The sequence below is a fragment of the Stenella coeruleoalba genome, assembly GCF_951394435.1.
Source record: "Stenella coeruleoalba genome assembly, chromosome: 4".
In the NCBI taxonomy this organism is placed as follows: Eukaryota; Metazoa; Chordata; class Mammalia; order Artiodactyla; family Delphinidae; genus Stenella; species Stenella coeruleoalba.
In genome coordinates, this window is record NC_137149.1 from 49428076 (window position 1) to 49442790 (window position 14715).

The 14715-nt window shown below is 35.2% G+C and overlaps 1 protein-coding gene across 25 annotated transcripts in view; it reads left to right on the top strand.

Annotated features, from left to right (window-relative positions):
* Positions 1-14715, top strand: part of LOC307185656 (cytosolic beta-glucosidase-like) — a 488042-nt gene that overhangs the window by 343611 nt on the left and 129716 nt on the right. For 5 of the 25 annotated variants that reach the window (XM_079920033.1, XM_079920034.1, XM_079920035.1 and 2 more), the window contains one exon: positions 14319-14368. The exons of the other annotated variants lie outside the window; for them this stretch is intronic. The gene's annotated coding sequence lies outside the window, so the exon portion shown is untranslated. The remainder of the gene's footprint in view (positions 1-14318; positions 14369-14715) is intronic. 25 annotated transcript variants of the gene reach the window in all.

The following is a 14715-nucleotide window of genomic DNA, read 5'->3' on the forward strand; positions in this document are numbered from 1 at the left end:
GATTAAGTCATGTATTGTCTTTGGACATCAGTTGCTTCTCAGTAAACTGAAGGATTCAGGTCCTTCCTGTTCTTAAATATACATTTTCATATGTATAAATTATCTATTCCTATTATGTATATATATTTATATGTTATTTCTTATCTATGGGCATATTACATATTATGTGTCATATATCTGTGTATATATAGATGTGATAGGTCCTTAAAAACGTGAAAGGAGCTGTAGCAAACACATACATCTTTACACGTGCATACATAAGAAATATATATATGTATGTGTTCATATATATGTATGAAATATGTATGCATATTATGCATAGGAAGATTGGTCTACTATTCCACACTATCAGCTTAGGGGTTCTTGTTACCTAATTTTACCTGTTATTCTGAAAATCATAAATGCTGGCTCCTAAGAATGTTACAATGGGATTGTAGAGTATAATCAAGCACTCTATTAAGTACTATAGATGTGTAAAGGTACTATGTCACTTTCCTTTAGAAATTAAAAAAAACAGGAAATTGCTAGTTGACATTGATCTTGGGTAAATGGAAGATTAAAACAGAAGTTTATAAAGGGTGTCTTGTTACTTTATATTAGAGAATAAACTCCATTTCAAAAGTGAATTAAATTCAGTTTTGTTATTAGACCTTTATTCTAATGCAACTCATCTGTATTTGGATTTTATATTGGAAGACTGCTATATCTTTTGAAGCTTTCTCAGCAGGAGAAAATTCAGCATATATTGATCTCTTTGCAAAATGAACTCTCGAACCTATTAGATTATATGGAAGTTGTGTTTTCCTGAGCACATGACCATGAATAAGACACAACAAGTCACTGATACGCTGGGAAGTAGAATATTTATGAGCTCAGAATTATTTGACAAATTGAATCATTTGAGAATGATGAAACCTAAACTTTTTATTATTAGGAGGAATTTAGACACAAGTTTTCCTCTTATAAACTGTCTGTTGTCTTTGTAAGTCAAGAAAGTTGCTGACCTCTGGTGCCTATGCCCATTAGCTAGAACAATTGCCCCTATCTCAAGCTCTTAATCAGTCACCTTAGACCAATATTCCTTCAGATTTTGTTATTTGGGATTGTTTTAGTCAGTTCAGGCTGCTCTAACAAAATACCATAGACTGGGTGGCTTAAACAACAGAAATTTCATATTCACAATTCTGAAGGTTGGGGAGTCCAAGGTCAAGGTACCGGCCAATTCAACTTCTGGTTGCCAGAGGGACACCTTCTTGCTGTATCCTCACATAGTGGAGAGAGAGAGAGGAAGCAGTTCTCTTGTGTCTCTTCTTATAGAGTCGCTAATCCACTTAGGAGGGCTCCATCCCCATGACCTAATTATGTCTCAAAGGCTCTGTCTCCAGATACCATAATATTGAGGATTAAGGTTTTAAAATATGATTTTGGAGGGAACACAAGCACTCTGTCCATAGCAGGTAGCTGGCCCCTTCTTCTGGACAGACAACTCTACTGTTCCAGTTAGACTCCTATAGCTTCCTTACCCAAAGCTCTCAGTTCCACTCACTGTCAGTCAAAAGTTTTCAATGTGTTTTTCGACTGAGGATCTTGTTGGTCATGTTGTTAATCTTATTCATGACTTTGGCTCAAGCATGCTTGTCATCACTTTCTTTCATTAGAGTCTTGGGCAGGAAGAGCCAAATTTGAGTTTTCTACATGAAACCAGGAGCCATTAAATAACAATATATAATTGTTATATATATCATTGTTTTCATAAGTACAATACTGTACAATTTTTGGAGTTAGTAAGTAGAATTTATTAAATTTGTTTAATGTAGGATTTTACAGTCTCTACTGTATTAAAGCATTCAGAATAAGAAATATAATAAATCAGAGACTGACAGATATCTACAAAAAAGAGATAAGCTGGAAATCCCTCAGGTCCTCCAGGCTTTTGGTATTTTTCAAAGGCTAGGTCACTGATGGCCTGTATCATATGTGTGTGTGTATAAGAAGTTTGGAAGTATAACTCCGAATGGTCAATAGTTATCTATATCTGGATTGCAGAGGAAGAATGAGAGGGGCAAGAAAAATCCATCAAGTACTATGTTTGCTTTTTAATCGATATACTTTTATATTGTTGGATTTAAAAAATAAGAGCACATTTGCATATTGTATGTTTAATTTTAGAATATGTATTGAGAATATATTGCTATTTCATAGAAGGATTTTGATCAGATAAATGATCTGGGTAGATCATCTAATGATGAATTTCCTATTTTTATTTTGATGCTTATTAATTTGTATTGAATATTTAAATAGCAGTGTTCTTTCTGAACCCTGTGCTTAAACAATTGTAATTTGGGGAATAAATTAAAACTATGTCAATATATATAATATAATTGAATGTTCATAGCAGTCATGAATATCGTGCTGGCTATTAGGATTTAGCTGAGTGCTGTGTTTAAGACATGATGTATTCATCTGATTTCCACTCAAGTCTCCATTTGTTCAAACAGTACACACTAAGAAGTTCTCTGAATCTTTAGTGTTCATGATGGAGGTGGGATGGAATTTATGCTGGTGTTTTTTGTGTTTTAATTTAAAAAAAACAAAGAAATGGGTATAAATATCATTTGTAGCAGGTGCTTTCAGTGCCTGACTTACATCCTCCTGGCCCTTACCATTTACATTAGTTATGGTTCTCCAGAGAATCAGAATATATATATCAGAATATATATATATATATATATATATAGAGAGAGAGAGAGAGAGAGAGAGAGAGAGAGGGAGAGAGAGAGAGAGGGAGAGAGATAATATATATTATAATATATAATACATATACTCAATATATATGTAATGTATGTCTATATTACTCATACATACATGTGAGAGAAAGAGATTGATTTGAAGAAATTGGCTCATGCAATTATAAGGCTGCCAAATCCTATAGGACAGGCTGGAAACTCAGGTAGGATTTGGTACTTCAGCCTTGAGGCAAAATTTCTTCCTCTCCAGGGAAGCTCAGTTTTGGCTCTTAAGTCCTTCAGCTGGTGGGATGAGCCCCATCCACACTTTCAAGCATAATCTCCTTTACTTAAAGTCAACTGATTTTAGATGTTAACCACATTTACAAATTACCTTCACAGCGGCACTTAGATTAATGTATGATGAACTAATTGGATAATATAACCTAGAGAAGTTGACAACTAAGACTAACCATCATATCTTTTCAATACTTAATGTTCAAATGTGAGTGTGTGCAAGGTTTTTCTAAGGGCTTCCTCTGACCTCTACAGCCTTCTCTGAGTATGTGGCTAGACTTATGGAGAAGTAACACCCCCAGAAACCCCTCTTCATTCTATGGCTAATGAAAGTTGGTGTTTAAATACCCCAGCTTCCTTGTATAATTCTAAGACACGTGTTCTCCCTCTGCCAGTGTTTCATGAAACCATCTCTCATTTAAATTAGCTCTACTTCAATCTCAGCAATGACTGTTTCTGGTATAAGCAAAACTAACACACCATTACTTTAATAGGTGTGAATATTTTGGAATGATTTCTTGAAACCTAGGGTAGTACACAATTCACTAACTAGAAAATGCAGATCTGTATTAATGGCTCCTTTATTTATTTGTTTGTTTATTTATTTATTGGTTTTCAGTGTCAAGAACTCTTTCATGTAACAAATGTTCAGTATCTTCAAAAGAGAGTAGCTGTATATTTTGTATCTATTAAATAAGAAAATTAAAATGCACATCAAGTTTTGAGAACATTTTGCAATAAATTCTCTTATTTGATTTTTTTCTTTCCTTATAAAATTGAGGTTTTGTTAGGTCACAGTTGTTATTTTGTTCACTACTGAATTTCCAGAGGCTAGAACAGGGACTGACACATTATAAGCATTCAATAAATATTTCTGAATGAATGAACAATGTAGATGCCCAAGAGTTCTTCTTTGTGTTTGGCTTAGCTCCAGTAATTTGTAAACATGGCTGCATGAAAATTTCTGAGAAATATTTAAAAAATAAAAATCCTAGATACCATCTCCTCAAATAGGAAATCAGGAGGCGTAGGTAGGGCCCAGGAATCTAGCTGTACCCATTCCTACATCTCATACATTTATATGTGCATATGTATTACAGATTTCTGGTTTTTAATAAATAAATAAATTTATGGTTTTAAATAAATAATTTATGGTTTGGTAATCAAAGGGAATGCATTTTACATGTTTGCAAAATAGGACATTGTCAAATTTCCCTCCAAAACTCCCATACAACTCAATAATGAGAAGGTTTGTTTTAAACACTCTGACCAACACTGGGTATTAACAATTAATTTTCATTTGTTCTTGCATTTTAAGATTTTCCTAAACCAAAGTGATAAAAATATTTGAAACTGGTGAACTAATTACTTCAACATTAATGAATTTTTTATACTCTGCCCACTAAATTTGATATAGTATCAAGTTTAACACATAACACAAGCATATATGTGTCAGTCTGTTTCTAGACTGTATAATTTTTCTTCAATCTATTCCTCTATACTCATACCAATATCATACTATTTGAATTTCTGTAGGTGTGTAATATATCCTGTTATCTGATAAAACAAGATCTCATCATTATTCTACCTTAAAAATTTTTTCCAGTACCTCTTGCATAGTTTCCCTTCCAGAAATAGAATCACCTTATTAAGTTCTATAAAAATACCTTGTTGGAGTTTTAATAAGTCTTTAACTGAAATTTTAGTTTGACATGGGGGAAATTAATTTATTTACACTATTAGGTCTTCCCTTCCAGGAACATAGCATATCTTTGAATTAATTCAGATATTCTTTTATGGCTTACCTGGCTGAAACTTGAAGAGGTAGTGACAATTGAATCCAATTTGGTTTTTGATTTATTGGAATAAAGAGTGTTTACATCTTCAGCCTGCTATTTGCCAACTGCTGGCAAAAAAGAACAGTAACATTTATATCCCATCATGTAGCAAAAAATCATAAGCAAAGTAAAAAATAAAACAGTTGTTTCTTTTAAATGCAGTTTTCAAAGACTCCACACTATAAGTCACTAAAAAGTTTTTTGTCTTATGTTTTTATGGCATGAGGCATAGTTAAATTTTAATCTACATTTTAATACTCATTAGTTCTCCAAACAAAAACAATATATATCATTTTTGAATTTATTTGTTGACAATTCATGCTTTTCATTACATAATTAATTCAAAGTAAAGGAAACAGTATGCATCACTTGTTAAATGGGAAAAGTAAGAATTTGTCTTTATATAGCATGAATACTATTAAAGATTATATTAGCATCTTTATAGTATGATATTTAATAATATATGAATCCCTAGGCACTTATATCCTAAATCACTTATCACACCCACGGAAAATGATAAAATGATACAAAATAATGAGAGGAGGCTCAGGAGGTGATAGGTGATAGGAATGGGTGTTTTGAAAGACATGGAAGATTGGATGTGTTTCTAGAATTTTCTTCCTGTTTTCTAATTTGGAGTTTAGTGCCCAGGGCACATTGTTTCTTCTTCTGCCTCCCTAGCTTTTCATTCAAGGTCTCCATCCATGCCCAGAATGCTAAGAAACTGGAGAATGGGCTGGACAGACATTAAGGAACTTGGCAATCATATAAGTGTTTTTCACTGAGTGAAGGTTGCTATTTTTCCTTCAGAGCCTAAGCTATCAGGCTAAACATAATAACTTTGGCTACTTTGCATTCCTATCTAGTGACTTAATTTGAGTAACAGTATTAATATTTTATCAGGAAGTCAGCATTTTCTTTTAAATATGTACTTTTAAACTTTATAGTACCCACACATGGAATTTATGATATCTTGAGGATCAGATATTTTCTATTGGAATGGTGTTCCCAATCTTTCACAAAAGTCAATTGGTGAATGGAATTCAAAATACAGAACTTTCTTCTAGGGATACCAAGTGTCACTGTCACCGTTTGGAGAGCTCAAAAACGGCTCCTCAGATACAGCTTTCTGTAAGCCCAACTGTCATCAAGGAACCTTCCCCATTATTTACATTAGGTCATGAAGAAGTCTTGCCTTGAGTCCTCTGAGTTTCCAACAGAAATTTCAGGATGGAACTTCAAAATTTTTATTTTATATTTCACAAGAATTTCAGTTCTTTTTCAAAGAAAAGTCAGAGAAAGCCTATGGGAGGGTGAGCTGAACATAATTTGATATATTAACTATTTTCTCCCAATATTTTTTTCTTCTTCCACATGTTCAAGCTCTGTTCTTTAAAGCCCAGGAAGAAGAATGTGGCAAATCAGAAAAAGTAGCAACCTGCAAGACTTCCAGTGTTTTTGCATCCAAAAGACAAAGAGCATTAAAAAACAAAACAAAACAAAAAATAAAAACAAGGATGGGGTAAGATGGAATAAGACAGAGTGTTTCTAAAAAGCAAGAGAGAAGGAGATTGCTAACCTCAGTCCAGAAAATCATTTCCTGAGGCTGTGGGGAGGGGAGGGGTATGTGGGTCCCAAGGTAGTACCTTGGCACTACCCTGAGAAAGTGGCATACGGTTGGAAGTACTCAGTTGCTGTCTTAGGCCTAGGCTCCCAATCTTTACAAACGCATGAGCCTCAAAAGCAGTAGGGAAATGTCTCAATGACTAACCTGAAAGGACCACATAAGCAAGGCTCATATGCATTTCATCCATAACCATTGTTGGCCAGTGGCTGAAGACTGCAGTAAACCATCCAACGCTTGTCACTGGAATTGACCCTAGAATCTTGGCATTAACCTGGGGAAAACCCCAACAATAGCTAAGGTTACTCCCATTAAAAAAGGGAGAGAATTAAAGGAAATAAGTTGGTATTTTTCCACACATATTCCTCTGCAGGTTCTACTGAATCTGGTAGACTCTTCCTCATCGGTGATTACTGTACTTTTTCTCACACAAGTCTAAAATTCTGAATATTTTTCCCCACAAACTGACCTCTTTTTCCAGCTTTTGCAATGTTTGTGTATGTGTTTATATCAGAGAGAGTTAAAGATGACCTTTACCCCCAGGCAGTGCGTAATGGGGAGCAGGGCAATAACAATGTCTCTTGGGGTACCAGTAAGGGAAATCATTTTGAACTACTTTACATAATGAGGGAAAATTCTTTATAAGGATAAAGTGGTGTTTTGGGGATTTTAAGGCATAAATGCAGATGGACCTTGAAATGGGACTGAAAACAGGAAATGGACAGGTATTAGAAACTCTCTCTGCTTTCTTCTTTTGAATGTCTACCCTTCTCCTCTCCTTCTCCATCTCCTCCCTTCCCTCTCTTCCTTCCCTTTCCCCTCCTCCATCCCCCCTCTTTCTCCTCCTCCTCCCCTTCCCCCTCTTTCCCCTCCACTTCCTCCTGTTTTTCCCTCTCTCCCTCCACCTTTCTTCTTCTTCTTCTTCCTCTTCTTCTTCTCCTCCCCCTCCTCCTCCTCCCCCCTCTCCTCCTCCTCCTCCTTCTTCTTCTTCTCCTCCTTCTTCTTCTCTTTCTGCTTTTCCATCTCCATTGCAGAATCTTGCATCGTAGCTCCTCCTCATTCTGCAGCTGACTAAAGGAATCTAAGCTCTAAATTTTGAAGACGTAAAATCTGATGAGACAGGAGGCCTTTCTCACTCTAGCACTTAGGAGTGTTCATGTATTTCTTCTCATTTTAATCTTGAGTTCTTCATGCAAACAGACCACTAACCATCCAGATCCTCATCCTTCTTGCTATGGCTAAAACTGCCTGATTTGGCTGCATGTATTCGTCTAAGGCTCCCTATTTGAGTACTGAGTATTACATTTAAGTAAAACCTTTGTCGCAGAACATATACCTATGTGAAACACATAAAAGATCACATGAAAGAAACATGTAAAGCAATCAAGTTTATTGATTATGCCCATAGAATACAACCTTTTCTTTTATTTCCCTTACTCTTCCAAATTTTCTTCTATATGGTATTTAATGGCATGCCTAACTTTCTTTTTTCTTCTTCAAAACTAACCCCAAACGTATCTCTACTGGTTTGTTTCTTAAAAACTATGCTTTTCTCCTTGCAATTGCACTTTTCAAAATTCCTGCCATGTATTATTCCAACATAGCTATGTAATGATGTTTGATGTGAATTTCTGTTCACCTTGCCCCTCTACCTCCCTGGCATTCTTCACAATGCACAGGAGGCTGAGCCTATTTGCTAAATCATGGCTTCATTAATCTCATTCCTTTACCTCAAATTTCACCCAATTAACAATTTGAAATGGATCCTGAGTTTTCCACTTCCTACTGATTTGCATTTTTCTTGGTTGTGTGCTGTTGAACAGCTGCTGCTTTCTCCCCAGAAGGGGGTGGGGGGCTGGTTTCTATGGAGATGGTGATGACTCTGCTCAGATGTGGACCTCTCCAATATTCCTACTGCATTTGTAATTTCTAACATATACTCCATGTGGAGCTCCTAAGTAGTTTCATTTCCTTTTGGCAATAAACTCCTTAGAATTCTGAAGCTAGAACTCTTTAATTGGCCCTGGTTTGTGGCCACCAATTTATTTAATTGACATAAAGATGTATTTATTTGTCATTGAATCTTTACATGGTTATGTGCTACATAAGGCAATTGGAACAGGCACAATGTCTATTGTAAATAGGATACCTTGCCATAGTGCATAAGCCATAGTGGGCATAAAAATGCATATTTATTGATTTGTGGCAATATAAAGGAAACTTTTAATCCCATTATATTGCTGCAGAAAAAGTAGACTAAATTAGAATCAGTTTGGGAGCACTGTTAGCAAATTCATTGCTTACATTCTGTTTCAGTCATATTGTAAGTCTTACAAAATGCTGAGTTTAGAGTGATTTTGCCTAACTCCATCATGAAAAATAATTCAATCGTTTAGAAAAGACAGTTGGAATTATAGGAAAAGCCTGAATAGGAAAGAAGGCAATATTTGCTGAAGCATTGGTTGTTCAAAGAGTGAAAATATGTAGAAGTAAAGAAGAAATAAAATTAAGACCTATATTATAATCATTTATTTATTCATTCCTTTATTCATTCAACACATGTTTATTGAGGTCCTATTATGTACCAGATGCCTCTAGGCACTACAAATAAAGATGTGAGCAAAATATGACCTCTTTTCTGTGGAACTTAGAGTTTAATGGAGGATACAAATATTAAAATTATAAAAACTCATAAGTGTAATAAAAAGCAGTAATCATATCTCTGAAAGAAAAGTGCTGAGTGATATGAAAGCTTTAACCAGAAGGCAGAATCTAGACTGAGGTGTGTGTGACCAAAAGAAATCTAAAAGCTGAGCTGGAGCTAACTGGACAGGGCTCAGAGTGGGATTTTAAGCAGAGTTAACATTCCAAGCAGAGCTTACAATTGTTAATACTTGGTGTTCACGTAGGCTATTTTTGAGGCACACATCAAGTCCTTTACCATGAGCCAGGCTCTATCATTACCTCCACATATGAAGAAATGGAATATAAAGTAGTTAAATACAAGGTGAGAGAGAGGTGAGGCCAAGATTCAAACCCAGGCAGTCTGAAAATAGAGCGCACATACCTAATAACTACTCTGTACTCTCTTACGTGGTGAGGAAAGACAATTATAGAGATTTTTGTTCTAACAATCTAGTGATTTATGTGACTATAGATATGAGATCTGGACCCAACCAAAAGTTTTATAATATTTGTTATTTGCTATGTAGGCATAAAATTAGTTGACCCTATTTATGCCAGTTGGCAGTGTACATATTAAATTTATCCTGGAACTGTAGAGGGATGTAAGGGGCTGTCACTTGTAGACCGTGCAAAGTGTTGATCTCACATCATTATTTCCAGATGTCTCAAATTTGCTCTCTTTCTGCCCTTTCTTAACAATTGATATAAATAGAATAATATATTTTAGCAATGGCCAATTTTATTTTTTGTCACTAGGAAAAAATTTGTAAGTTATAAAAAGCCAGAAAATACTAATGATTGTTTCCCCCCCACCCCGCCGGAAGCCAGAGCAGGAATGGTAGAATGGGAAGTTGTGGTTTAAATTTGGGCTCACCCATACTCAGGGCAAATATGTGATCCAGGTTGAGTGGAGGGAAACCCCAGTTTGATAATGATTATGTTTACACCATGTGGATGGATGAGGTTAAAAGATGGAAATACACTTTGGTTGTAAAAAGATAAAGTTACCAGTAATTATTCTTAAAAATTCAATAGAAATAAGATATCTAAATGCAATATCTTGAATATAATATGGTTATTACCTATGACATACCAACTGAGCGTATCAAAAAAGAAAATAAAGACAGAAGTTGGGTTTATTTAGGCACATGGAGGTAGAATAATATCTACATGGATTTCATTCAGGAGAGTTAGTTTGGGAAACTCAAGTCCTCCCAACGTTCTTCTGCTCCCATAGTTGATGTTTTAGGGCATTATGTCCTAAGTGTCTGGATGTTTGCCTGCACTCCCTAGTCATTTGACCCAGGAATAGACATAGCCTAATGTTGTTATTCCTCTCTTTTGGATACACTAATAGTTTAATTTTATTTAAAATTGATTTTTAATGCCCAGACTTTAAGTGAATTTTTTAAATCTGGAAAATAAATACAAGTCTGCATTATAGCAGTGAAGTGTTCCCCTTTATAACACTGATGTGTCAGAAGACTGTTAAGAAATCTGATCATTTAATGTTTGTAAAATGCTTTAAGAACATTAACTACAGGGTTCAGACCAAAAATAACAAATAGTGACACATATTTTTAATCACATTATCTCCTTTAGTATATATGGCACAAATATATAATTTGATATGCTTTTATATAAAAAATATTGAAAAATAATTAAAATTGACATTTGGTAAACTACTGACAGATTTTCTTATATTTTGTACAATATAGAACTCTTCTACATTATAAAAAATTTTAAACCCAATTTGAACCTCACAGTAACACTGTGAAAAAGCAAGATTGGTAATGTTAATTTAATGATCAGTGAGGAATTAAAGTTTGAAAAGGAGAATGAGTTTTGCAAAGGATGCAGCTACAAAGTTGGAGATCTCAGTGCTCGTTCTACTCTACCATAAAACAAAAGAGTTACATATATTTTGGAAAATTTTGTGTTGTATTAATTCTTTACAAGGATCAACTTGACTACCATCAAGAATAATCTAGAAATAAGCCATCAAATCTCCAGATAAATCTCCAAGTCAGAGAGAACCATGCCTTTTGGATAACAAATAAGTCACTACCAAACTAACTACTTATATAACTTCGGTGGAGCTCTGTTTTACTGGTTGTAAGTGTTAGAAATACAATTCAAACTAACTTAAGCAGAAAGAGAATTGGTTGATTCCCATACCTGCTTATTCCAAAGATAGCATTGCCTTCAGTCTTATTTGAATCCATGGGTTCAAAAGGTATTATTAAGACTTTCTGATCCCCTCCACTTGGTTCAGGCTTCCTCTATATTTGGCTATATTCTCAAGCTAGCTGTGCTTGTATGACAGCCAAGGTAAATACTGGCAGATCTAAGGGTTTCATATATTTTCAGCTTGACATTCCAGAAGAAAGCAGCACTTCTGGGGAAGACATTGGACATTTGGATGATGTGATTATGGTGAACTAATCACTGTTGTGAGGGCGATAGAGAGCTCCAAATGGGCAGTCTTGGGACATGTGACAATCCCAGGAGCAAGATTTTGTGAAGTCATCTCCTCAGGGTCTGAATGGGATTACTAAAGATTACCTCAACCAAAGATGCTCTACTTTTATCTGTTTTACTTGTTGAAATCCTTTGGATTTTGTTTGAAGAAAGGGTTCTATGGCTTCAAAAATTTGTCAACTACTGCTTTAGCAGAATGTTGCTTGAAACTAAGTAGGATTTAATTCTTCTTATTTGATATAATAGAAGATATTTAGGATATGGAATTGGGAGACCTGGGTTTGATTTTTGGCTTTTCCATTTATTAACCATGTGCCTTTGTGCAGAAAACCTGAGTCCATATGAAAAGTTTTGCAAAGGTCTGTTGCTGCTGTTTTAGTTGTTATTTGTTTTGTTAATTTAAGCTGCATATCAGTCCAAGTTCTTAAATAGATAGAAATAGATGACACAGTCAAAAGGAGTAACTGGAGATAATTTTATTAATAGAGTATTTACAAAGTTATGGGCAGGGTTAAGGGAACCAACAAGGGCGAAACACCCTAGAGCTAGCAAATATAGGAAACCATTACTTCTCCCAAAACTGAAAGAGTGGAGAGAAGGAAGTGTTGCCACCATGCAGTGAGAACTAGAGCTATTGGAAGGGCTGCCAGACAGAACCTGTGGCTTTAAGTACAGAAACATAACCACTAGCAAACCACAGCTCAGCAAGGAGAGATGAAAGGATATAGACCCTAACATCTCTCTATTCTTTCACTCCTCTCCTGATGGCAATTCCCATTGGCCAAAACCAACTGGAATCTAGAGGGCAAGGGACACTGATGAGGCATTCCTTAGGGGTCAGCCTCCTGGGTCACAGAACTAGGTAGGGAAGGGTGGAGAGAAGATCTGAAGGGAGAAATGAAGAATATCTGGTACAGCTTCCCTTTCACCTTAATTGGTATATTTTATTTAAGAACATCAAATGCTTCAGTGTTTCATTTAGTTTCTAGATAATTAGAATTTAGTGATTGTAAAAAACATTTAAATATGAGTTCAACAAGAAATGTCATTTACTTTAAAACTTGTCCTATTTTATGATCTATATATGTGGTCTTAAAGAGTATTTTAAACATTCTTCAATGTCCTATGAAATTCCATCTTGGATGGTTAGGACCATCGCTCATTGTGCTTGTGAAAGCAATGCAGGGTAAGCTGTGTAATTTTCTATAGCGATATTTTCAGTTGCACTTTAAATTGAGGATTTCAAATAAGGATTTAACTTAGGTTTAATGAGGGAGTTATTATATGTTAATTAAATATAAACTGATTATTGTGAATATCTTTTGGCGCATAACAACCTCTTTTGTTAAGATGAATATCTCTTAAACAATCAAAGCTTCGTAAATATGCTACTGATAATTACTTCTAAACTAACATTCAATAGAAAGAATACATATAGTAATTACTTTTAAACTAACATTCAATAGAAAAAATACATATAAAGGCACTGCATTGAGTGTAATGTGGTTATTACCTATTAAACATCAATGGATTATTGAGAATACAGTTATTGAGTTTCAACTCATAGATCTTAAGAAACTGCTAGTTGTGCCTAAATAGAACTCCATAAGTCAGCTGGTATTTAATTAGCAGAAGTATTTATAGCATGGCATTTACATTAGCATATTTATAATCAAATAAATAATATAATAATGCTTTTATTAAATCTAAATTAAGTCCTTGCCAGAGGCATTTAAAGAGGAGTGAAACTACATTGGCTATATGGTCTTTAATATTTATTACATGATTTTTAAACTTTACTAATATATTAAACAAAACCTTAATATATGATTCATTATCTAGGGACATTATGAAGTTGCACATACTCTATTTGGGATGAAAAAATATTTAGGTTAAACTGGATAAGATAATTCTCTAAACCTTTTATTTTGGTCCATTACAACTAGGCACAAATAAGGGATACAGACAAAATATGCCATCATAGTTGGCTATGTTTATTGTTGCTAAAGGAATTTAACCAATATGAGCAGTTGGCAGGGTTGGCATTGTGACATGTGAGGTGTCCATAAAAGTTTCTGTTAGCAAGAGTTTGGATACCAAGTTGCACCCACAAGAAAGAAAGCCCTGAGCAGGTCCTGCATATGTACAGTTGAATGTGCACAAAAATAACACTGCTATCACTCCACAGATGAATTGGTAGTTGTCTTGCACAGTTAAAAATGGAGCATAATTTCCTCTCAGGAGTGAGGAATATATTCCAAACTAATTTTATTTCAATATTGAAATGTCATAATTAAGTTTCTGTTTCACCCAAAGAAGGCAAAGATGCACAGAGAGCGTTAGAGTCAGACTCATCTCTTCTGAGGAGTCTGGTTAGCTTTTCCATCATCCTTGCTCCAGGTGGAGGGCTTGTTTCAGGGAACTTGTTCATTTCACTTCCTCCTGGGAAAAAAATTTGACTCTGAACACATTTATTTCAACACAAACTCTAGGAAATAATTCTGTGAGGACGCTAACAATGTGATATTGATTTGTGGAGATGTGTTTATATTGGCCAAAGAAATCAAGGAAATGCTACAAATAAGTGGGTCCAAAGTATGGATGAAGAACTCCACACTGTATTGGGTGCTGGTGAAACTCACACCTGCCCATGCTCCTTATCCTTAGGTTGTTGTGAAGTGAAGGAGACATGGATGAAGATGGTAATGATGATGAAGGTAATAAAGAGGAAGAAGAAGAAGGAGGGGAGGGAGACTTGGAGGAGGGGGAGAGGGAGGAGGAAGAGGGGGAGGAGAAGAGGGGAGGAGGAGAAAAAAGAAAAAGACTATGATGAAGAAGGCAATAGTGGTTTACATTTATTACACTCATGGGGTGCTAGGCACACTTTCTGCCTGCTAGGCAGCATTCTAATTGTCTTCATGTGAACTATCTTATTCAACAACTCGGTCTCCACTCATAGGATATTAAGGATATCTCTTTCTTCCTCTCAGTAATGCCTTCCTCCAAGACCAATGGCCGTCAGATGATCTTTTGAAAATCACCATGCCTTTCCCAATTTTGTGTC